This window comes from Eptatretus burgeri, chromosome 7 (genome assembly GCF_056783735.1).
Source record: "Eptatretus burgeri isolate ZD-2024b chromosome 7, Ebu_testis_v1, whole genome shotgun sequence".
Lineage (NCBI taxonomy): Eukaryota > Metazoa > Chordata > Myxini > Myxiniformes > Myxinidae > Eptatretus > Eptatretus burgeri.
In genome coordinates, this window is record NC_140967.1 from 71193275 (window position 1) to 71218274 (window position 25000).

At 44.0% G+C, this 25000-nt stretch overlaps 1 protein-coding gene across 6 annotated transcripts in view; it reads right to left on the reverse strand.

Moving 5' to 3' along the window:
* LOC147023506 (uncharacterized) overlaps positions 1–25000 on the reverse strand; it is a 119466-nt gene that overhangs the window by 22662 nt on the left and 71804 nt on the right. For 4 of the 6 annotated variants that reach the window (XR_015060239.1, XR_015060240.1, XR_015060238.1 and 1 more), the window contains exon 5: positions 3808–3950. The gene's annotated coding sequence lies outside the window, so the exon portion shown is untranslated. Of the gene's footprint in view, positions 1–3807; positions 3951–7906; positions 8002–21801; positions 22286–25000 lie in introns of those variants that run through there. The other 2 variants (XM_085888980.1, XM_085888979.1) reach the window with 2 other exon arrangements.

The following is a 25000-nucleotide window of genomic DNA, read 5'->3' on the forward strand; positions in this document are numbered from 1 at the left end:
ACAAGCACACTCGAGGCTGACATTTTGTTTTTTCCATGAGTACCAAACGATTTCTGCTGGTACTCATTGGAAAACCTACTCAGAAAAAACATGTGTGAGGCCCTGGCTATAGAGTACATTCATAAGCCTTTACACAGTAGCTTTTATTCTCGTTCTCGAGTGTTTTCATAAATACCAAGGCTGATGCACGTAAATTGGGAGATCGTAAAAACTCCAAATTGGACGTATTCTTCTTCTTCTTCTTCGCTTTAACACCAGTTAAGCACAATAAAAGCTGAAGTGATGACAATGATACGAGTTTTGAACGGTTTTCGATGTACACTCACAATATGCGCTACATCAAATGGTCATGTTAGAGGTAAAGTTTCAATTTCTTCTGTGGAATGGTTTTCAATGTATGCCCTTAAGAAAATGCAGACACATACGTGACCAGTTTGCTTAACCCTGCTTTTCACTTCATGAGCGCAGGCTAATAAGCTTTATATATTTGATGAAATGGTTTGTACTTGCAATAAATCAAGAATTAGTGATTATAACAAGCTGTTTATTTCAGCAATAGTAACTTTTAATGTAACTGCAGTATGGCAAAGGTTATAATAGAAGAGGAGGAAGAGACAAGTGTTAGTGTTTTGCCTAGCAACTCGTTTGAGAGTAAACTCCATTGTCTTAGGTCATGTGACCCGCCATGAGAAGAGCAAGGCTGCACCGGCCAACTTTTATATGCAGATATTTTCATTTATGGACATTTTCCGATGGTTCTTGTGATCTTTCCTGCGATACTGGCTTTGAGTTGCATCAGTATGCAAAATTTCAGCTTTATAGCCCACCGAGAAGGTACTAAACATTTCTATCAGTGAGTGAGTTGTTAGAAAGAGCTTTATATGTATGATTAATTTTTATGTCAGGCCATGGACTTACCAATCACCTTTTGTACCTTCACCACCAACACCCTCCTCCCACTCCACTGGTCTCCCTCCCAAACATCAATGATCATTGCGAAAATCTTCATTATACTCACTTCACAAGACACACTAAGCCTGTCTGATCTACAGCCACCCCAAGGTGAAAAAAAATCACTAAGTCCTAAATCATTCAGAGATGTAACTGCTTATAGAGCACTTTACCTCCGAGGTATGAAGAATTAAAGCATCTGCAATAGAGGCAGCTGTGTGTGGGACATGGATATCGTGTGTCCACCTGCTCGTAGCATCTATATATTTGAAGAAAATGTTTATGCTCATGGAGGGAAACACCATGATGAGAAAAGCCTAGGGAGGTCAGCTGTTTGGAATTCTCACATTACATAAGCATTTATCTCACATATATGTCATATCATGTTGGAATCCCTTATACTGTGTTCATTTTTCTTTTTCTCATGATGTCCTTGTAAAATTACACCAATTTATTATAATGTCCTTGTCTTGCATGTGCTTTGTGTACTAAGGTGTTCTATGAGCCTTAGATCACTCGTGAAAGAAAAAAAAGAGTAAAAAGCATCTCAGTTTCATTAACTAAATAAAATATCTGTTGCTGCTCTCAAGACACCTCTTCTTACTCGAAAATTTTGGTCCATGCCCAATCCCAATAACAAAGGAAAGAAAACATTGTTGAATAAAGTTTGCCTGAAAAACTGATTCTTACTGAATGCTTCCAAGCTGGTGTACAATCTCTAAATTGCTGGATTTATGTGGATACACGTCCGGGCGAGAATAAGTAAAACATGCCGTGTGGCGATCTCTTACGCTTGTAGCAACAACCATTGTGGTGCAGACTGATGCGGGGACTGGTGCCTTGCACATGGGTTATTTTATCATATTTCTACAGACCCCTACCTTATTAGCGCTATCACAAATCCACCATCAGTTCTCGTGCCAGCGCTTGCCCATTTATCATCAGTTTCATCCCATGATGAGCGATGGTGAAGTCAAGCCTTGTGGCCTCGTGCGTGAAGCAGTTCTCACTGCCCGTAGTTTCACCATCAACCCCCCTCTTTTCCCCAAGGCCCTTCCTTCTTTCCCCATCCCATCTCGATTCTCTCCTCTTTTTACCTTTCTTTCCAGATTTTTAAAACGCCTTGAATACTCCCTCAACCTCTTCCATTATACCGAGTGTTCCAGCCCGATCATCAATAAAATATGCTCTTCCAACTCCAGTACTGTATCCTTGTTTGACGTCAAAGGTGTTTTGACTTTCAATGTGAGTAAATAAAGAAAGAAATGCAATGCACAATACAAGAGAAAGAGAGACATTAAATGATGCAAATCTGTCGCAGGTGATTCATATTGGCTCTTTGTGAACCAACATCTGGGAATGCATATATATTCGTATCTTCACCAAAATTGAATTAAAATAACTTGGTGGACAGGTTGGGTGTGCGACAAGGACGAATTGATTCAATTTTGGTGAAGATCCGAATCCAGATCCAGATCCGAGAAATTTTTAAGTAATTCTTTACCATCGAGAGATGGGGCTAAAAGCTATGAATAAAGCAAAATATCTTGACAAGTTGTGGAGGAGCGATGACAAAACTCGGTGGATGAGTTGTTCGAAGTGACAAGAACAAGCCGATTCGATTTGGGTTAAGGTCTGAATTCAGATCCGACCCATCAGTGGGATGGAAAATGGAAACCATTCAGACTTGCAGAGGAATCCGGATTCGGATCTTCACCAAAATCGAATCAATTGGTCCGGTCTTTGTCACACACCCAACATGTCCACCAAGGTTCATCCAAATCCATCCACACCTTGATTTGAATTTATTCAATTTTGGTGAAGATGAATCAAAAAAAAAAAATTCTGGTCAAGATAAATTGGGGATACAAAGTCGCCGGAGGCATTATGTTTTCATGATGTCTGTCAGTCTGTACGTATGTCCATCTGTCCATGCTGATTTTCTCCATTTTCTCTGCAACCTCTTATCCGATTCAGAAAAAATTTTCACCATCGGTGACTACTCATGTAGAAAGTTATAATTATAATTATAACGTCATAGGTCACCTGGTGTGACAGCCATGTTGGAAAAAATGAAAAACTTTGGACCTCTGTATCTCCAAAACAACTCCATGGAAAAAATTGAAATTTGGTACGCGTCAAGTACTCCCCATGGGAAACAAGTTTGATTTTTTTTGATGATGTCAAAGGTGGCTTCGTTATGAAGTCATAATTGCAAATGTCAAATGCTTTATCCGATCAGTGTGAAAATTTTTTGGTGTTATCTCGGGCTAAATTGTATGGAGAAAAAAAAATTGATGACATCATCGGTCACGTGGTTTTGCAGCTGCATTGTTTTTAACATGAAAATCTTAAAACATCTCAGAAATGGCTGAGCAGATTGAGGCAAAACTTCACAGGTATGATCGCCTATTGATGGGGAACAAAAGTTTTCTACCTATGACATCCATCATATGTCACATGGTTTGGCAGCCATATTGGATTTACGCTAAAGCCTTTAAAAATAATCTCCAGAACGGCTTGACAGATCCGCGGGAAACTTCACCCACATTTTCCCAAAGCCTTGGAGATATCAGAGTGTTCACGAATAATGAATATGTCACATGGTTTGGCAGATATGTTGGATTGAATGAAAATCTTTTTTTTTTCAGTCCTCTTGAACCGCTTCATCAATCGACGTGAAACATCACAATTATTGTCCAGTCCTCATGGGGAATATATGTTTTAAATTTCATCCTGATCAGACACATGGTCTGGCAGCCAGGATTATTTAATATTTTGAATCTGGGTTCAAGGATTTAAATCAACCTTGGTACAAGTATGTATAATGATGGAATAATGTGTGCAGAGGCATACCTGGCCTGAGCTGGGTTTTGATTGTGGGGTTGCGCTTGGTGGCGGGTCTGGCTGCTGGAGAGGTGTTCGTTTGTCCGGTTCGTTTATTCCTTCGCACTCCGGGTGTCTCAGGGTGGTTGTGACCGCTTCGGAGAGATCCAGTCCTAGAGCGGGTAAACAGGGTAGCAACCACAGTTCGAGTCACATTCCTCAAGGGAAGCCCATGTTATAATTAATGTCTTTAAAAATGGTACGTGTTGTTTGTATGGGTGGTTTTGCTATCCTGTTTGAAGATAACATACCCCATTTCATTCAATCCCATACTAATTCCAGCAGATGGGACCATCTTCCCCAATTAACCTCAAGTCCCCCTCCCAAATGCAAGTCAAACTCCCCCCTCCCCTTCTCTTCAAGTCCCACAACCAAACGTAAGTCCAGCACACCCCTTCCCCTCCCCACTTCTCTCACCTTGCTCCCCCACCCTTTCCTTCTGGCTCCCTACCTCTCTCTCTCTCTCTCAACTTCATATTCCCATCAGCGAAGCAATGGGTAGTATTTGCTGGTATCTAATACAGTGTGTGTGTATGTGTGTATGTATATATATATATATATATATAAATAGATTTTTTTGTTGTTGTTGTTAAGGCCAAAGTCACATTTGCTCTACGGCGAGGTTACGGCGGCCGTACGCCCTCTGAATTGACAGAAACGTGTGGCGGCCACAGAGTTTCTGCAGTTGCCTCAGGGTGGCCCTACGCCGTTTGGCTATATTTTACAGGCCGTAGGGGTCGCCGTGGAATTATAACACGGAGTTATCACATTTTTCATTTCTACGTTCGCCGTAGCAATTCGACAAGCCGAAACAAAAGAACTGGTAAAAAAAAAAAGAACCCACTCGTTACCGTCTGTCTGGCTGCATGTTCGCCTTGGGGCCCCCCCTGCGGTCGCCTTGCAGGCACCTTGCGTCTGCCTTGAAAATTCTATGGTCGCCGCAGGAACGCCCTAAGGTCACCGTGCGACATCAAATCAAAGACCATACGGCAACCCCACGTTTTCGGTCTCCACAATTTCTAAATACGCCATGCGGCTACCCGAAAAATAAAAACATATGTGACTGCTACATTGTGTGACCGTGGAAATACTGCGGCTGCCCTATAATTGCTAGTGGCGGTAGATTTTGTAGACCCCACGGCCGCCATGGCAAATGTGACTTAGGCCTTAAAGAAGAAGAAGGTGATTCCAACCAAAAGTAAACGAGATCTACTCCTTTAATTTGAGTAATAAGCAAGAGCAGACCTGGTCTCAGGTGATGTTTCACGCACTTCACAGCAGGCTTCCTCAGGCCAACAGACCCCGAGCCTCGGCACGTGTCCGGTTTTTATTTCGATTCGACCGCTCATTTACAGTCACGCGCTGGTGCTCGAGGTCAAATGGAGGAGTGCTTTTTCATTTTATTTTGCAAACTTCAAGCAAAATAAACGTCCAATCACCTCATCGATGGGCTTCTCTGCACTTTTTTGTTTTTACTCACATGTGATCTGGTGTTGTATGTGTGTGGGTGAGCATGGGTGTACGCTTGTTGTTTTTGTGCTTCCAGGGTATAAAAATGGCTGCTTTTGTGTCCAGGTTGGACGTGACGAGTTGTTGGTGGTGCGATTGTTGGGGTTCTCGTTGGGTGTTGTCCACACGTGGATGTTGGCTGTTATTTGTTGCTCACTTTATACAGCTATTTGCATCATCCAGTTTTTGCCATTTGCATCAGAGGTGTGTATTGTGTGGGTATATCCACAGTCTCTGCAGTCAGACCATCTTCTCGGCTCATCACGTGCAATGCTTGCAGTATGAACTTGTGTCGTTTGGATGTTGTGTTTGGAACACGGGTCCCATAATAGTCAAAGTTATGACCAGATTGCAGGCAATGACATGCTATAACTGACCGGGTCACCTTTCCAAGCCTAATTGCTCTATCATGTTCATCCCGCCTTTGTTTTAAATTTATTTCAGTTTCACAAATGTATAATTGGTCACAGTCTCTGCATGACGAATGATAAACTACTCCAGATTTGTCACCAGTTGATATTGTGTCCTTTAGTTTTGAAATGACATTTCGGATGGTGTGGAGGAATGTAGGCTACACCAATCCCTGCATTGCATATTATCTTGCCAATCCTTTCAGAAAGGCCTGGGTAGTATGGCAGTACATAGTGCCCAAGTGTTTCTGGCTCCTTCTGTTCTGTTCGTTTTGGTTCTTTCAAGGTGGGGAGTATCCTTTTGCTATACCCATTTTTGAGCAGGATTCCTTTAACTAATCTGATTTCTCTAATTGCCTCAATTTTGGAAGACGACAGTTCATGCCTGTGCTGCCAAGGTCCGTGCTCCACTGTGTTTGTGGGAGATTGGGTTGCAGGAGTTAAAATCCAGTAACTTAATGGTGTTGGTTGGTTTACTGTAAACCGAAGACTTAAGGGAGCCGTCAGGCTTACAGTGAACCTCCACATCCAAAAGGCCAATTTGCTTTCTTTTTCAATTTAAATTGTGAAGTAAATGCTGGGGAATTAACTATGTTTGTTGAAACAATTATTTGTGAAGTTAATGCCAAGTTGCCCCAGAAGGTGGTCTGCCATGTTTGTATGCACAATGGCGAAAGTGTCATCCACATACCTGTTCCAATTCTCATGAAACTCAAATATCTTTTTTTGGAGTTCCTCCATCACCAAATTAGCAACAACAGCAGAGACCAGTGAACCCATAACTATGCCAAATATTTGTCCATGGTGTGCACCGTCATAGATGAAGGTCATGCTATTCAGACATCTCCAGCAAGCTCGCAACATCATCAGGTGTTAGTTGGATGTTCTGACAAGCTATTTTCCAATCATATGAATGTTTCAACCGATCGGGTGTGATGCTCAATGCTAAATCGACTGGGATATTGGTGAAAAGTGAAACCACATTGAAAGATACAATCATCTCATCTTCTTGGATTCTAACCTCCCATCCTTTTGACAAATTCACCACTATTCTTTAACAATTTTATCAGTCTTTCCTACAAGTCTGCCCATGATACGTGCTAGAAAGCCCGACAATCAGTAAAATGGTGCATTGACGAAAGACATGATGGGTCGAAGAGGGACATTGTCTTTGTGGATCTTGGGAAGACCATACAGTCTGGGTGCTGAACCATTGCTGCAGTAAAGCCAATTCGAGTCCTGGTTGCCCAGCCTGCCTGCTCTATTGAGCATGGACAATCTTGTATTCAAGGACCAATGGTGCTTTGGAGTTGGGTCATTTGGAAATTTTTGATACGTTTTCCCACCCTCCAGTAGCGATATGATTTTATCATGGTAAGACTCTTGTCCATTACTGCCACTGCCCTACCCTTGTCTGCTGGTGCAAAGATCAACTCATTCCTGTTTGTTAGACTTTTCATAGCCTTCAGCTCTGGCACCGAGAGATTAGGTTTGGATTTGTTCATGTCTAACCAGGCTCCAATGGTCTGAGACTTGTGGTTTGTGATTGTGGTCTTCTCCTTCTCCCATGATCTGATAACATAAATATATCACATTTAACCATCGAAGTTCACAATCTCACCAAATATATAGGGATACAGGTTAAAATCCCCCCAAAATTTGGCTTTTAACAAAGTATTCTATACATCGATCGACTCTGGCGGAGATGGATACAGGCGGTGGCTTGTGTGTTTACAAGTTATGAATTGAGAAAATGACTTTAAAACCCCTATTTAAGTGCATCACAGTATACAATGTGATCCCATAAAGTAATGTGGTGATTAACCTTGGGAGCTTAGAGGAGGAGGGTAGAAAACAAACAATCATTTCACTTATATATACATACATACATACATGTACATATATACATACATAGATAAGGTGCCGCGAGGAGTGATGTAAGGGACACATCGGCCATTTTGGAGTTAATGCCATTTTGCACTATTTTAACCCTTTCCCTATCATCCGAGCCTATCATCATCATATCATTAAAAAAATGTCGCTTACATCACTCCTCCTCGCGGCGCCTTATATATATATACACAAATAAACAGATGATTGGTACTACAGAACATTAATATGGATTCAAACAAACACGACAAAATAGTGACCGAAGCTTTTCGCGCTGCACTCCTCAGGGTAAAAAAAAATCGCAGCAAGTGAAGGCGTGTGCTTCATCCGCAGGTCTCAATAAGGTAGACGCTGATTGGTTCAGGCATAATGACATCACAGTTAATCCGAACGCCCATTGGTCAGCTCATTATCTTCATCTCGAGCTCCCATTGGCTGAAGCAGAGTTCGTCGATGAGTGACGATTGCAACCACATCCTTGAGAAAGGGGGGAGGGGCCTCCCGTAAGGTCCATTCACCATTTGTTACCGTACTTCCCTTGATCTTTCCATACTGAAAGAGACACAGAGATCGTACAAATTCCTTTTGACGACATAGTATTGGATCGGTGGTAAGGATGAAGGTTGCTTCCAACACACATAAATGAAACGAGCTCCGACCTCGGCTCAATATACCAACCATAGTGTTGTGCGGCCCCACATACCGAGCTTCACATCGGCACTTAAACTCAAAAATAACATTGCTGGTTTGTGAGGTGAGGAGCACATCCTTGTTGACTGACGTCAGCAAACGGCGAGAGGTAAAGATGACTTGGGGTTGCACAGCCAGAAACGTGTTGGACACAATATGTTTGATTTGTACTTCAAACCTTGGTGATGATTGCCCTTTCCAGGGCATCCTGATATCGACTGACTGAACATTTGTCCGGACCAATCTTCCGATCTCTTGTCGTGTTTAGAAACTCGTGTATGTATCTCGTAACTATATGCTCAGCATAACCATTCTCACCGAGTATATTCATGATTTTGTCAATTTCAGCAGGAAGATTACAAGGTGAACAAATCCTCTGTGCTCTGTTAACCAGGATATTTATTGATCAAGACAATTTTGTACATCGTGGAGCTGTCGGAGTCCCAGCGAGTATACTGCCCTGTGAAAGTCGGCTTCTTCGGATGTTGTGAAACCAAGGTGGGATCCATCAACCAACACGTCCAAAAATGGTAACGTGTTTGACGATTCCAGCTCCGTGGTAAACTTCAGCGCTGGATGGAGAGTGTTGAGCCATGCCTGGAAATTGTCACATGCCATCCGAGACTCAAACAAAGCAAAAATGTCATCAACATACCGATAGTATACGATTTGTCATTCATCTCACCACTAATCTACAGACACAGGCACCTCAACCATTCCAGGAAGAAAGCCTTGCTTAACTCTCTTGCGTAAGCAAGAGGATAGACAGAATTAGAAAGCAAAGTCAGTGGGGTATGGTGTCGATCCCAGGCTCATCTGCAAATGAGCTAGTAAGCCCATGTGTAAGGTTTATGGTGCGGGAAATTGAGAAATGCAGGTGGGAGATGCGGTGTTTGAGGTAGCGTGTCATGAACTGCTCCAAAAAGAACTACTGTGGACTCAGTTGATGTCCCACAACAGTCCAAGTCAATGAGGTGTGTGCACTGAAAGATTTGAGGATATAAGGTGTGTGTGTGTGTGTGTGTGTGTGTGTGTGTGTGTGTGTGTGTGTGTGTGTGTGTGTGTGTGTGTGTGTGTGTGTGTGTGTGTGTGTGTGTGTGTGTGTGTGTGTAAAAGATGTGTATGGAGAGGTCAGTTCTCAGGAGATTTGTTCAGGGAGGAGGTGGTCACCACGCGGCTCAGTTTTCATTCCACCTGGTATTTCTCGGTGTTGCGTTCCCTAAAGCGCCTGTCGTGGACTGACACTTTGAATTGACACTCGGAACTGTTGCTCTCTGGACTTGACTCTCCAGAACAGGGCTCTCTCTCTCCTCACTCGCTCAGAACTAACTCAAAAACTTGAACTGGAACTCGATTTTAGCTCTCTCTCCTCTCGCACTCAGAACTCACCCAAACTCCACTCCAAAACTACTGGTTATGAACTGCTATTTTGGAGATGTTATCAGCTTTTCCCCCGCCACCAATCACATCCGCTTTTCGGTATCTCCCACACTGATTGGCTGGCGCACTGCAATCCAGCCATCAGGATTCGTCATTGAAGAGTGATTGGCAGGGCTACTGGTTCAGGGCGGGGCGAGCGGAAGGGTCGTACCATGCGTCCAATGCCCGCGCGAATGTCCACCTACTTGATTGGAACTTTGGTTAAATGATTGAAGCACTGGAATTGCTGCTTGGACGATCAAAGTGCTGGAGTTACCGTGAAGATGATCAAAGTGCTGGAGTTGCCACTTAGACTATCAAAGTGCTGGTGAAATGGAGTTATGTTAAGCAAGTTTCTTGATAATATGGTAAGTTAATGATGGTAAGGATGGAGTTTGACAATGACGTTTGATTTCAGAGGAGTTGGAGAATGAGGAAGAGCACAATGGGGAAAGTTCTTACGACATCCACAACACATCGTTCCCTTCCACTGACACAAGGGAAGAGGTAATCTAACAAAACAAAAATACTCCAGAGATATCTAAACTCCAGGGTTTCTTTATGTGTTGGATGTAACTTCCCAGGATCTTCCAAAACCTCACCACTACCCCCTACTCTGTACCAGATGTGTCTCAAGTCTCCCGGCTCCAGTGCTAAAACAATTACCTGGCCTATCGGATACCTGAGTGCGACATTCGTTTGTTCTGAAAAGTTTCATACATGTCCCCACGAAGAAAAATAACGAAAATGAATGTGTTGTGTAACTATTCCTACACATTCACTCGATGTACTTCTTCTTCTTCTTCTTCTTCTTCTTCTTCTTCTTCTTCTTCTTCTTCTTCTTCTTCTTCTTCTTCTTCTTCTTCTTCTTCTTCTTCTTCTTCTTCTTCTTCTTCTTCTTCTTCTTCTTCTTCTTCTTCTTCTTCTTCTTCTTCTTCTTCTTCTTCTTCTTCTTCTTCTTCTTCTTCTTCTTCTTCTTCTTCTTCTTCTTCTTCTTCTTCTTCTTCTTCTTCTTTCGGCTGCTCCCGTTAGGGGTCGCCACAGCGGATCATCAGTATGATCCGCATAGTGATTTGGCACATGTTTTACGCCGGATGCCCTTCCTGACGCAACCCTGGTCGCCATTCACTCGATGTACATAGTATCTAAACAATTCTACATTCAATTATACATCCATACACATATCCAGGTTGGTTCAAACACTATCTACACTTCCACGCTGGTCCATCACGCTAGTCTTTAAACAGTCTTTCAAAATGGTCCTTGGTCCTTGGTCCACAAAAAAAAATGGTCCTTGGTCCACAAATGATGACCGTCCTTGAGGAGGCATGACAAGAGTGGCAGGCAAACAGGCAGGGCAAAGGCAAACAAGGCATTGGAAATTAAGGCATAGGCAAATCGGGCCGGCAGGTGTCGCTGTCTGGCCTCTTGTATACACGTAGCTGAGGGGGTGGCAATGCTGGCAAATCAGGTGATGGGGTCGGCCATAGCTTAACTGTCCCCTTAACTCCCCCATGGGCCTATCCTTGTCATTGTCTGTGCCCCCCCCCTCCCAGTCCCTACTTTGGCCATAGCCTCCTCCTATACCGTCCCTACGTCTCTAACTATGATGTCTCTTGGGGCACACTAAGGCAATTGTAATCCCGGATTAAATCCCCTCATCCCCGAAGAATCCCTTGAGAAAAGGTGGATCTGTGGAAACCTCAACATGAGTTTGAGCTGCATTGCAGGTTCCATGGCATCCTCAGGTGGGAGACGCCAGTAGACAGTAATCACCTGGGTGGTGGTTGGTGCGGAGGAAGCATTTCTAACTATCCTAGCAATTGCTACATCATTCATTAAGCTCCCCCGAGACTCGCCAATGCGTCTCTCCTTAAAGGGGAACCCAAACGTTAAAAAAAAAATTATGAAAAAAAATTGAGAATCATGAATCACGGTCGAATTTGAAGGGAAAATTTGAAATATTTTTGCCATTCACAAAGTGTTGAAAAAAGCCCGAGAGTGTCGAATTTCGATTTTGCCAATGACGTCATATCTGGAATCCATTTTGATCTGAACGGCGGCTTACTTGGAGAACCAGTGCAGGTTGGATTCCGATACTAAATCCACCATCATTAGTGACTGAAGGTTCTCAGTATGTTGAAAGTGATCATCGGGATTTTAAAGAAACTATTGGAGACAAAATTAGTGATGGAAACCCTTTCGGGGGAATTGTGGAGCCGAATTGTTTTGAGCCTTGTGCGAGGGATTTTGTATGAATTGATAAATCGGTTTATATATTACTCGAGCAGAAATACCCATCATCGCCCGACAGCACGGGCACCGCCCAGCACACTCGGACATCGCAGACAAAATTGGCGACCATTGCTTTGTCCCACCGTCGCAGGCTGTCCAGGTGTCTTGTATGTTACGGAATCATCCCATTTCATACTTTTCCGGACCCCATTTATGTCCGTGCCGTGTCCCACTATCAGGTCTGTGAGGTGTTGATGTCCCTCGCTAGTGGATGGGTATTGTGGAGGGGAGGAGAGTGAAGAGGGGTGTGGGATGGTGGTAGATATTGTGGGGGTGTTGATTGTGGGAGGATGGTGAATGGGGGATGTGGGATGGTGGTGGGTATTGTGGAGGTGGGGGGGGATGGGTGATAGTTGTAGGGGGATGGTGGAGGGGAGGTGTGGGATGGTGATGAGAATTGTGGAGGGGGTGTGGGAAGGTGGTATGTCTTGCGGAGTGATGGCTGTGGGGGGGATGGTGAAGGGGTAGTGTGGGATGGTGGAGGGTATTGTGGGGTGGGGATGTGAGATGGTGGTAGGTATTGTGGGGTGATGGTTGATGGGAGGATGGTGGAGGGGGGTGGACTCTAAAAGTTTTAGCATCCTCGGTCAAATCCTTTCAGAGGAGTAGATGATGATACATACATACTTTCTCTCCACTATAAATAGACGGTGGTTCATTTGACTTGAAGAAATTTGTGTTGATAATTTGTAATTATTTTCAGGTGCTCTTGTGGTAACTGTCGGGCAATGGCAGCCATTGTTTGAGTCGTCCGTGCACATGTGCTGGTAGCTCAGTAGAAGTAGTATTACAGTTTTGAGTGACGGCTATATCTTCCGCTTAATCATGGGGATGGCATCCTCTCTCGATCGCGGGGGATAACCACAAGATCTAGCTATCTCTGTTGTTTCATAACAGTGCTCTGTAACATGTTCCGAGCACAAAACCGGACATTTTGTAGGCCCGATCCACACCGAGATATTTCGGACAAACCTCATCTAATTTCTGGAAAATTTAGGGTGTTTTGGCCATTGGTGGAGCATGAACCCACCTCGTGTTTGTATTAATATACAAGTACCAAGGACGCATCGACTCGGCATACTTGTAGAAAAATCGAAAAATATTCGTTGTTTTAGCTAAATCATACTGCGATGCAACCCGTATGGCGTACACAGTACGAATCTGGTGGTCCACTTCATGTGTGACATCACAACTAATCTAGAAGAAGAAGAAGATTTCGATACTCTTCATTAAAAAAGAAAAAATAGTCTTCATCACCATACCTCCTTCCAATGAGCCACACTCCCAACCCGTCATCTCCTCTTTCACCCTGCCAAACAAAACTTTCCACTTACAGCACCAACCACAGAACGACATCCATGGGAATTTCACTGGATCCCACTCGCTAACCTTTCGACAAGCTTTGGGTTTCCTTGGATGGGACTCATTACCTCCCAATCACTCCTTCACACCACCATTTATTCCTTCATTACTCTCTGGGCCGCTGTTCCCGCATTCACTCCATTCGTTCACCATGGTGACGTGGCCGACGCCACATCTTTTCAAACAAGTTTCTCTCTACCTATCCCATGCATCCCTCGTTTTCCCTTTATACTACGTACGTTCCGTTTAACACGACGTTGCTAAGCTATCTACGTACCCAGCTTAGTCTTACCCATCTTTAATCCACTATGTCCCTAAGGCTCCCATCTAATACTAATCCTCTTCGGAGAAGAAAGATAATCCTCGGAAGTGGTGGCCACACACCACTTCCGCACAGGGGTGACCTCACGACCTTTCGCACTCCACATCCATACATGGATAGCCTCACGACCTTTTTCACACCGAACACGCACACGAGCTTCCTCACGGCCTTCACCCTGCCCACTCTCACACAGTGGGACTTTCTAAAACCTCATACGTACATGAGCAACCTCACATACCAGTTCCTGCAGGACCATCGGGAAAGAAAAATGTTTCACTCTTTTTAACCCTTGGGCAGTTTTCCCAACACAGATGGCACGCACTCTCCAATACATTGTGCCTTGTACACTGCCACCCCCCCCCCCTTTGGACTGGCACAGATTCCAACCTTGCTCTTCTAAATTCCCCCCACACAGGAGAAGAACCCATTAACATTAAAAAAATTTCACTCACGGAAGGCTCATTCCTCCTGTAAGTCCCAACAGCAGCTACCCCCATCTGGATCAGTGAACATCCGTGCTTTCTCGTTCATCCATCCATTCTACTTGGCACGCTTTCGGAACACACTCCGGCACACTCGTTCTGAGCACATACTCCATACTTTGCATCACTCCAAGAAAAACTGAGTCATTTATTCCCTCCAAGCTTGACATACACCTTGTCGCACTTTCCACCCACTCCGACTCACACTGCACACCTTGACCGAACCCACCTAGCTCTGGTCCACCTCAAGGACTCTTATCCTCTCCACCTCTACCTGCAATGCGCTATCCCGATCTTTGCACATTGTTTCTACACATTCCAGCAATTCTTTTTGTTATTGTCTCCACCCTTTCCTTCATTAACATCCGTTCTCCTTTTGCTTTGTTAATTTCATCGTTCATCTCCGGCGTCTCCCGCTTTGTTCCTGCAAGTTCCTCTTCTAAATTACTTCATTTGTTTATATCCATTTGTTCATCTGTTGTTCTTTTGTTTCTATTGTCTTTCCCACCTCCCCTATTTTCTGCGTTAGGTCATCATGTCAGGTCTTACATTCCTTCTAAATTGCCATCATTTCTCTTTTTAGTTTCTTCTGGGCACTTGGAATTCCTTTATCATCAACGCATTGTTTTCAATTTTTATTTTTCATTCTTCTTGCACCTCTGTAAGTTCTTATATCTCCGTCATTCTTGCCTCACTCGCCATGCACTCCCTCACTTTGTTCGACTCTCCCCATACGGCCTCGATCTTCGCCGCCATATCACTGGCCATTGCCTTCATGTCATTGTCCATAGCATCCATTTTCTTGCCCATTGCCTTTACGTATGCTTGCCCCCACATCCATTTTACGCCTGATGCCAGCCCCAATGTCCTTATTCGGCCTTTCCATTGTCTCTGCCTGCCGCATATACAACCCTGCCATTGTTAGCATCTTGTCAGCCTTGTCAAGTGGCAATGGCAATGCCAACCCGCTATCCCATAGGGTTAACTCCATTGGAGGTGCCATGTTTTCCGGAGGATGGGGGGTGGCAGCCATCAGTTACTGTGGGCACTTCTGTTGTGCCTCTCAATGCTCCCTCTCCCACAATGTCATTAATCGGAGGTGGTTTCTCCCATTTCCTCTACAAAACCCATATGGGCCTGCCCATCTTGGTTAGACATAGCTGCTTTAATTTAATTTTCAATTTCACCCTCACAATGCTTCTTCGAGTTTTGCACGATCCTGACTCCCAATGTTATGGAGTCAGTGGGTTTGAAAGACCCCTCTCCCAGACACCAAATGTTACGGGTTTGCCAGCTGTGTCAGGAGTGGCCTCTCAGACCTGCTTCCCGACCTTTGACCCTGTAACCGATGAGCTGCAGATAACTCCAGGCATGGCGGGTTGCCGAGCAACCATGGACGCAATCTTAGACTATCAACTCAAGTATGGTCCTCGCATCCACTTCCAGCATTACCTTCCTGGCAAGCTAATCCCCCCCAGAAAGGAAACCATGCTCTAGATGTCCCACCCTATTTATCAATTAGGTATGGCCGAGTAGAACCAAAAGTGGGGCACCTGCTAGTCTGAGCATAGAGAAACAACGGGGCAAAACTCTCATCCACTATTTGCACACTAGTGTCCAGTCAATGGAGAAAGAGACAATCGAGCAGGTTGGAAACAAAAGCACATATTTACCCGCAATGCAATGTTCCAACAGAAAGTCTTACTCTTACACAATCACCTTATCATGAAATCTCGAGACACAGGCACCTCATTTGCTCTGGGAAGTTAAATAAGTAAGCATGATAGACATAGTGGGGCTCATTGCCAACACTTCGCTCACCCGACACAAGCCTGCAGGCTTACATGGTCCCAACCTAAAAAGGGGAGGGCGGGAAGAAGAGAGGGTGATGGTGTAATGCCCAATGTGGGGAGAAATGCAGTGAATGCATATCAGTACCCCTGCTCTGAATGAGTCGAGGAGACATCATTGATCGTTCTTTGTGTGTTCCAAATGAATGATTAGAATGAGGAAAAGCAAGAGAAAGATCATGTGAATCAGTGTGTAATAGCCGGTCCATCCAGAGAATAGAGCTCCGCAGCTTGCAGTGCACTATCCGCAGCTTGCTCGCACTCACTCCCAACAAAGCCCACCTGCGCAGTGGCTTGGCTCATTCCTTGATGATTTGTCTAGCAGCAACACAGCCTCAAATTCTGGGTGGCAGATCAGTTCAAGTATGGAGGCATGCGCTGGAGCAGTGCGTCGCTGCGTCCCTCTCTTAAGTATAGGACATTCCAGACACCCACCCAAAGGGACCGCCTCAGGTTAACCCAAGGAGACTGTCGTCTTATGGACGACACCTCAGCACCACAAACTACCGCAGTATGACCCAGGAAGTTCACCCCATGCTCTTCCTCCTATCATCCCAGAATGGGGGGTCCTGAAGGCTTTACCCCAATCCCGTCATGTTTAAGTGTATGGATGCACCGTAAAGAGGTGCAGGAAGGAGAGAGATAAGAAGGGATTTAAGAAGAGAGGGGATATAGAAAAGAGTTACAGATGGAATTCAAACCTGCTGCACAAACACAACGCATTTTCCTATCCACTGATACGAGGGGAAAGGTAATCTATCAAAACAAAATTACTATTGAGCTATCTAAACTCCAAGCTTCCTGTATGTATAGGTGCAACTCCCCAGGGTCTTCCAAAATCACAACAATAGATCCATTACATATATATTGCTGTGGAAATGGCTCCAAGGCATTAATACTGTAAAGTTTAGAGCAGTTATTTCCTCAAAGTGAATGTCAAGCATAAGCGTAAAGTAATTAATTGTTAGATTATGCATCGCTTTTATATCTAGTTAGACAATGTCTACCCATCCTTATGTCTGTAGCTAAAATTATCAACCCTGTTTGATGTCATTTTTATCATTCTGCCCAATGTAACATGTCCAAAATGTCCTTTTTTAGCATTCTACTCAGCATTGAGGCACAAGTTTTGGTGGCAAAAGCAGTCAAGCCATTGTAACAGTCATGGGTTACCGCCTTAGATAGCTCGTGACAGAGTTCACGGAGGACTCCTCCGTCCACCCGGCCAATAGAAAGCTCGTGAGAGAGTTCGCGGAAGAGTCCTCCATCCACCCGGCCAAGCCGCAACCACTGATAAAGGCCCTGTCACACCTTGACGTTTTAGCCAGCGTATGGCAAGGTCTCAAAATGTATGTAACACGCTGGCGTATGCTGAACTATTGATGTTTTTTTTAAGTTTTGGGCATATAATAACGTGTTGGACGTATGCATAACGTGTTAGTAACGAACACAGAACGTTTCAATCACATATAGATAACTTATACCAACGAATGCTGAGCGTGTTGTCAGCGTTCAGAACCTATGCCCAACGATAGTCTAACTTACGCATAGCGCGCGCGGCAGTGTATCGCTGACAATCACGTGGCGTAGGCTATTGATAGGCTGCGGCTCGACGATTCAAATCATAACCGCACTAGACATCGAAGTGTGAAGCCGCTGTCACACCTTGACGTTTTAGCAAGCGTATGCCTACGTATGAAAAATTTGCCGAACCAAGCTGGCACACGTCGAATACGTTTTGGGTAAGTTTTGTATACGTTAATAGCACGCTGGCATACTGTACGTCGTAGTACGCTGGCATGAGTCATAGTACGCTGGCATACGTCATCATACGCCGAGTAATTTTCAGCATGTTGAAAATTTCTCGACGTACTCGATGTATGACACACATTCCGCATATGCTGGCATAAGTTGTAGGCACGCTGCGCGATCGATTGACACACGTCGATTGACACATGCCTCACTCAACCCTCACGTTACTCATAAGTCGAAACACGTCAATGTAATGGTAAGCGTCAGTGTTCCAGACTCCCTGGTTTTTTTTTCTTTTCTTCGGTATGACGGTGATGTTGACACTTCGATTTCTAGTGCGGTTATGATTTAAATTGTTGAGCGGCAGCCTATTAATTATATTATATTATAACCGCACCAGAAATCGAAGTGTCAACATCACTGTCATACCGAAGAAGAAAAAAACCCCCAAAAAAATAACAGGGAGTCTGGAACACTGACGATAACCATTACCTAGACGCGTTTTGACTTGTGAGTAATGTACAAGTAATGTGTGTCGACGTGTGTCAACGATCGCGTAACGTGCCTACAACATGTTACTCATAGGTTAGAAATAAGTTTTGGGTACGCTAAACATTACCTCGACATGTTTCGACTGATAAGTAACTTACAAGTAACACGTGTCAACGTGTGTCAACGATCACGTAAAGTACCTACAACTTATGGCCAGCGTTATGCGGAACGTGCGAGTCATACGCTGGCATACATCGAAAAATTTCAAGCATGGAAAATTTGTCTAACACCTCGGCGTACTACGACGTATGCCAGCGTACTATGACGTATGCCAGCGTGCTCTTAATGTATACAAACTTACCCATAACGTATTCGACGTGTGTCAGCGTTTTAGCCAAATTTTGCATATGTCAGGCATACGCTGGCTAAATCGTCAAGGTGTGACAGGGCCCTTATGGAGCGGAGAGGGGCGGGTCGTGTCATTGGTGACACATGGGCCCGAGGGCATAAATGTGAGGGCAACAATGGAAATGAGGAGAACTCCCAAGAGCTCAGAGCAGAAATACACTCCATTGGACTGCTTGCAGTGTGTGGAAGCCACACCCCAACTCAGCTGGCCACGGCTCTCCACCTCCTCACAGGTATCATGACACCCAAACCAGATACTGATTTGCCAGCTGCCGACGGGCTCGGTTCCTGTTCACAGCTCGTGCCATCTCCACCAACTTTGCCAGATTTGCCGGAACCTCGATTGTCTCGTCCTACATGCTTTATCTCTCTAGCATGTAGTGTCTCAGGCAGTGGCAGATTAACGCTCAATGTGGGCCCCGTGCAGAGATGGAGTGAGGGCCATGCAACCCATGCAATTGCATGGGGCCCCCAGATAACATGAGGCCACACATGACCGGTCGTGGTTCACAATATTTTGAAACGGCCCCTTCCCACAGCGCAAAGGGAATGCTCCATCTCAAGGAAAAAAGCACTGTCACGTAATGAATCGATTTAAAAATGTTTTCCCTTGATGTTTAACTGGACAGCACTATTACAAATTTAGGGGGTAAGTTATCAGAGAAAGCAAGTGGAACTAGCATCCGTTGAAGACAAAGTCTTCGATATCCCCCGCCATAGTAAATGAGGTTTAACAAACTTATATTCCCTAAGCGTGTGCAATATGTATGTGAAGTTTCCTCTTGATCTGACCAGCCATTCTGGAGAAGACGATGTTTGAAGGTTTTCGGGTAAATTCAATATGGCCGCCAAACCATGTGACCTATCAATTAGAAATTAACAAACTTCTGAAAGGATGTCTTGGGGAAAGTGTATGTGAATTTTTGCATCAATCTGTCCAACCGTTCTGGAGAAGAAGATTTTTTAAAATTTATTAATTTGCAATCCAAGATGCCTGATGAACCATGTGACCTATGACATCATAAATTTACATTCTGCCTCCAATCCTCCAGTGGAATACATGTGTGAAGTTTCGTGTTAATCGGATGAGGTGAGTTTTTCTATCCAAGATGGCCGCCAAACCATGTGACTTGTGACGTCATAATTTTTACTATGTATGCAGACATGATGGAAGATGATAATTGCAAATTTTCGCTTCGTTAGGTTATGTGATTCCAGAGAAAACATTATTTAATATTTTTATTGAATCCAACATGGCTGCCAAACCATGTGACCTATCAATTAGAAAATATCAAAAGGCACCAGTTCACCACTTGCGTGATATGTGTACCAAATTTCGTAAATATATCTTGAGGGGATTTGTAGTTAAGCTCCGGAAACAAAATGTGACGGATGGACGGACGGAACCCATTTCTATATCCCCTGCCAACTTCGTTGGTTGGCGGGGGATAATAATAACCGTTTAATGAGCACAAATGAAACAATAACCACAATAAAATTTGTATAATTCCTCAACTTCATACACATCAATATTGTTTCGGAAATCCACACTACAATTTATTGTACGATCACAAAACAACCCCTCATTAGTGAATGGACTAACCCATGCGCGTGGCGGAACGTTGTGGTTTTAAAAATCAGAACACCTGACCAAAGATGAAATAAAATTACCCCAGTGGTGCTGAAAAGTGGAAAACAACTCAAGAGGCAAAAAGGGTTGAAAACCACCCAAAATTAACTTTTTCATCACACAAACCGGATAACCAGAAAAGGGTCTACAAGCACATCTCAGGTGTGTCTCATTACCAATCAGCTTGCTCGCACTTGCTTAGCCAGCCGTTCCTCATCAACAGTTTCGTTGGACTACTGAAGCCACTTGGTGAGCGCTCTCCAGGAAACTTTTAGCTCTTCCACAAGCCTCGTCTATGTATACAAAAACAAAGACAAGAAAAACTTGGAAACTGAACACACCTCTGCTAGTGCTGGGGGTGTGTTCCATTACCAATCAGCTTGTAGAGTGCTCATCAAGTGGCTTAAGCACTCAAGCAAGCAGTCCAACAAAACAGTTGAGAAGGAACTTGGCAAGTGAGAGCAAGCTGATTGGTAATGGAACACCTTAACATGGCAAATTTTTTTCAAGGGTGGAAAAAGGCAATAGAACGTAGGAATTCCTCCGGATTTTTTGCAGTCGAGGCGAAAGCAACACCGGCTGAGTGAGCGCGAAAATAACAGTCCTCTCTTTTGGGCCTTTTTGTCGAAAATAACACGGTCTTTTTTGGGGGGCATTTTGGGCAGAAATATTTTTTGTGCCCAGGGCGTCAAAAAATCTTAATCTGCCTCTGGTTTGAGGCCTTAAGGCATAGGTTAACTAAGAATGTTCCAATCGTTTGTTTCGTGGGCACGTATGTCTGGTCATGGGTAAGGGGTTTTCATTGTTGCACCATTCATTGTTGTTACTTCCTTGTGTTTTCTTCCCCCATGTCATTTGCATTATTTTAAGGCATCTGGTCTTGGGGATGAATTCTTGTTGGCGTAGTTCTCCTGAGGTGAATAGGGAAGACCGGTGAAGGGACAAATTGGCTCTGGTGAGTCAACACTTCACATCTGGACCGCGTCACACATCAGACCTGCTCGGCCAAATTTTCATACGACGTGTAATGCCCAATTGGTGTAACGCTGGGTTGATTCGGACTTCTAATCCATATGGTATCCCAACATTAGGTGCGTGATATGGCGGGGAAGACCTCAAAGCGGTCAACCATTACGGTTGCATTCAAGTCACTTGCCGGATTTTAATCAGGCAACTGGGATGACTGGATGACCACACCAATATAAATATATATATATATATATATATATATATATATATATATATATATATATATATATATATATATATATATATTCTGTACCCACACCTTTATAGGTAAAGTCATCATCAATCTACAAAACTCCTTACAGAGCGTTGGTGGTGCCGAAACAGTTTCTTGGCAAGTGTTATGCTGGGTGGTTTGCAATTATCTTCCAATAAGTAAATCAAGAAAGGAATTTGTAATATGTTGAGGGTGCTGACGATAATTCACCTTCTCTTCACTGAAGACACAGTGGGATTTTTAAAACCCATCTTTAGACTGTTCTCATAGACAGACAGGTCCTCCAGCTTAGCGTCCTTCCGATGGATGGCGTACGCATTGATGCCTCCCCCTGCATTTGAAACACCAGGACGTTTCGAACCCAGGCGAGATTGCTCAAAAGTGAGTCTTAGCTATCCTGCCAGCACACAGTTAGAATACGGGGTCTCTAAAGGACTTTCCAATCTGAATCTCACCTACAGCAAAAATAAGCAGTTTTATCTGTCCCTCGATGGTCAAAACGTCACAATGGGGTTTTTACATGATCAAAAACAAGATTCACTGATTAAAAGGAAGAGAGATTAAAATACACCTTCAACGGATTTTTCAATGGTCAAAGATTAATTGGGATCAATACTCCACAAGGTTGCTTCTTATTATGCCAGAGAAGCAGAAGCAGAGTGTTTTAAGTTGCAACGTCTCAACGCAACGTCTTTCAACGACCACCCTATTCCAACCAAACCTCTCACAAGAACATCAAGACGGATCTCCATTATTGCAAAAGGAGATAAATACTTTTGAATACAACTTCTTCGTTCTATCAACAATATCAATAGCATTGTTGAAAGCGATAACAATCGTCCGGAATGCCCTTTCGCTTGAGCTTGCGATGGGACGCTTTTAGGAATCAAAGGCTGGGACAGTTATCGTCCGCATTCACTGTTAATGATTCATTTGTTTTGCGGACAACTTTCTAATGGATCAGCAGCTCAGTGCCTCGACGTAAATCGCTGCAGCAGACACATCGCCCGGCTTCAAACGCCCTTGTCACGCTCCTTTGCGGAGGGGTAATTGAGGAAGTTTGATTAATTGTTATGCAACGCTTATCTACATAGACTTCCATTTTAATAACGCACGCCCGGCATGACGCGCCGCGTTCCTGATGGCGCCACGCTGGGGTCAGCGGAAAGGTGGGCAGCTTGGTGGCAAAGAGGCGCGCTCGGACACAAATAAATAAATAACTAAAAAAAAATAAAAATAAATACAAGCACTTTCTCAAAGGTACACAGGGTATATCAAGCAATAGTGCAACTGTGAAGCTTCCGAAGAATCCATAATTGACAGGTAAACACCAGGAGAAAGCGTTGAACGCATGACGTGACGGCGAGCCTTCGGTGGGTGAATCACGGTGCAGACTCAATGCCTACTTTCACCCAGTGGATCAGCACAGGAGGGGATGGTGTGGGCTCTGTTCAGGACGCGAGTCAGACTATCACGACACTGATGGATGGCGACCCGCCGATTCTCAAATAACCTGCTCATTAACGGCGGACAGTGAAAAGGAAAGTTTAATTAGGAATCCCGCAAGGTACGACTCCATCCACGGGCACGCCAGCTGCCCACGGCCACCGCGTGTCATGTATCAGTTTAATCACAGCGGCTGTCATGGTGCTCTTGGCTTCCCGCCTGCCCGCTCCTTTATCTCGACCCTGTCCAACAACAGGATCCCCCAAAAACAGAACGTCTGGCACAAATATTTAAAACGTTATCATTCGAAACCATTTCGCTGAACAAACACCTCTCAAAAGAATTATTTATCGCTACACAACAGCAATTGTTGGAATTATGCAATTAGAGTGGTAACTGCAATGCCATAGCATGATAGTGACAATAGTGTAGTGACTACCAGGTGCACAGAACGAAACAGTCAATTGTTGCCATTTCAAATAACGGCCGATTCTTATGTAAAAATGACAATAGGGGACAGTGTACGAGGGCAGTTAATTCCACATCTATTGTTGAACGTGTAAAAACTATAATACAAGCTGAAATTTTGGCCGATGATATAGTCTGCACAAAAGTGGCATGATCCTGGGTCGTCATTGTCGTTTGTCCACATTACGTGGCTGGGGGTTAGCATTAGTTCTTGCAAGGGGATGACGGTTCCGCTCGTGCAATGCCCAATGCAGGTTGGGGCAGGAATTTGGAATTTGTTCAGGGTATCGGCGATAGCTCGCCTACTCTTCACAGAGGACACCGTTGCGTGTTTAACGTCCACCAACTAATGCTGCAGACGAGACGCTCAGTTTAACGTCCATCCGAGGGACACTCATTGATTCTCGTCCTGCTGGCAAAACACCAGGATGACAATTTACAGTTGCGCTGAGATTCAAACCTAAACTAGACGGTCCAGAGGGCAAGTAAGCGTACATTTAGGCCATTCTGCCAGCTTGCCAGTTGGTGAAAGCATTCTGGGTTAACACCAAGATCACAGTCAGGTGTGCTGTGGAACAGAGATACGCCATTAATCCTGAAGGACAGCATCCAATCAACTGAAATTCACAGGAAACCACGGGCACAATTTAGTGATGCATGTACTTCACATCGTTGTGTGGTGAAATGGTGCATCGGATACCAAAATGGCCATAAACTGGTGAACGTTCTTGAGCATTCTAGCATGCAATCGACTGCTATCACTCAAGCACTTGTGAAATGCATTGAAAAGCTTATTTTGAAGAATTGATGGATTACAATTTGCAAAATTACGGAAGAATTGGATGTCAGTGTTGGAAGTGTGGAAACAATCGTTCATTCGCACTTGATATCCAACAATGTTAGTGGAAGGTGGGTACCAAAGGACCTCACATTTGATCAAAAGACAACTCACGTGACTGTTGGACCAACACAGCTCCTGAAGCACAAACAGAGGGAACACGATGATTTATTGAATAAAATTGTAACAAGTGAAGACACCTGCGTCCCATCATTTCGGTCCAAAATCAAAGTGAACCAGCGTGAAATGGTGATCAATTTGGTCCACACTACCAAAAAACAAATAAATAAATAAATAAAATCAAGGTTCAACTTCCAGATAGAAAACTTGTGGCAATTGTGTTTTTCGAAATCGAACAGTTTAATTAAGGCAGAATTTCTTGAACATTGGAAAACCATCAATGCACATGACAGTGACTTGTTATGCAATGAACTGTGACTCACAATATGCAAATAACAAGGCTCAGGGTGTGATCTTTCACAATAATCATGCTCGCCATGACATTCCAAATGTGCCCATGACTACTCTTAAGGAGATGGGATAGGAAGTTCCAAATCATCACCTATCGAGTGCAGACTTACCAACTTGTGATATTCATCTCTCTGGAGCACTCGAATAACATCTGGGTGACCGTGAGTTTTAAAAGAATAAGACGTC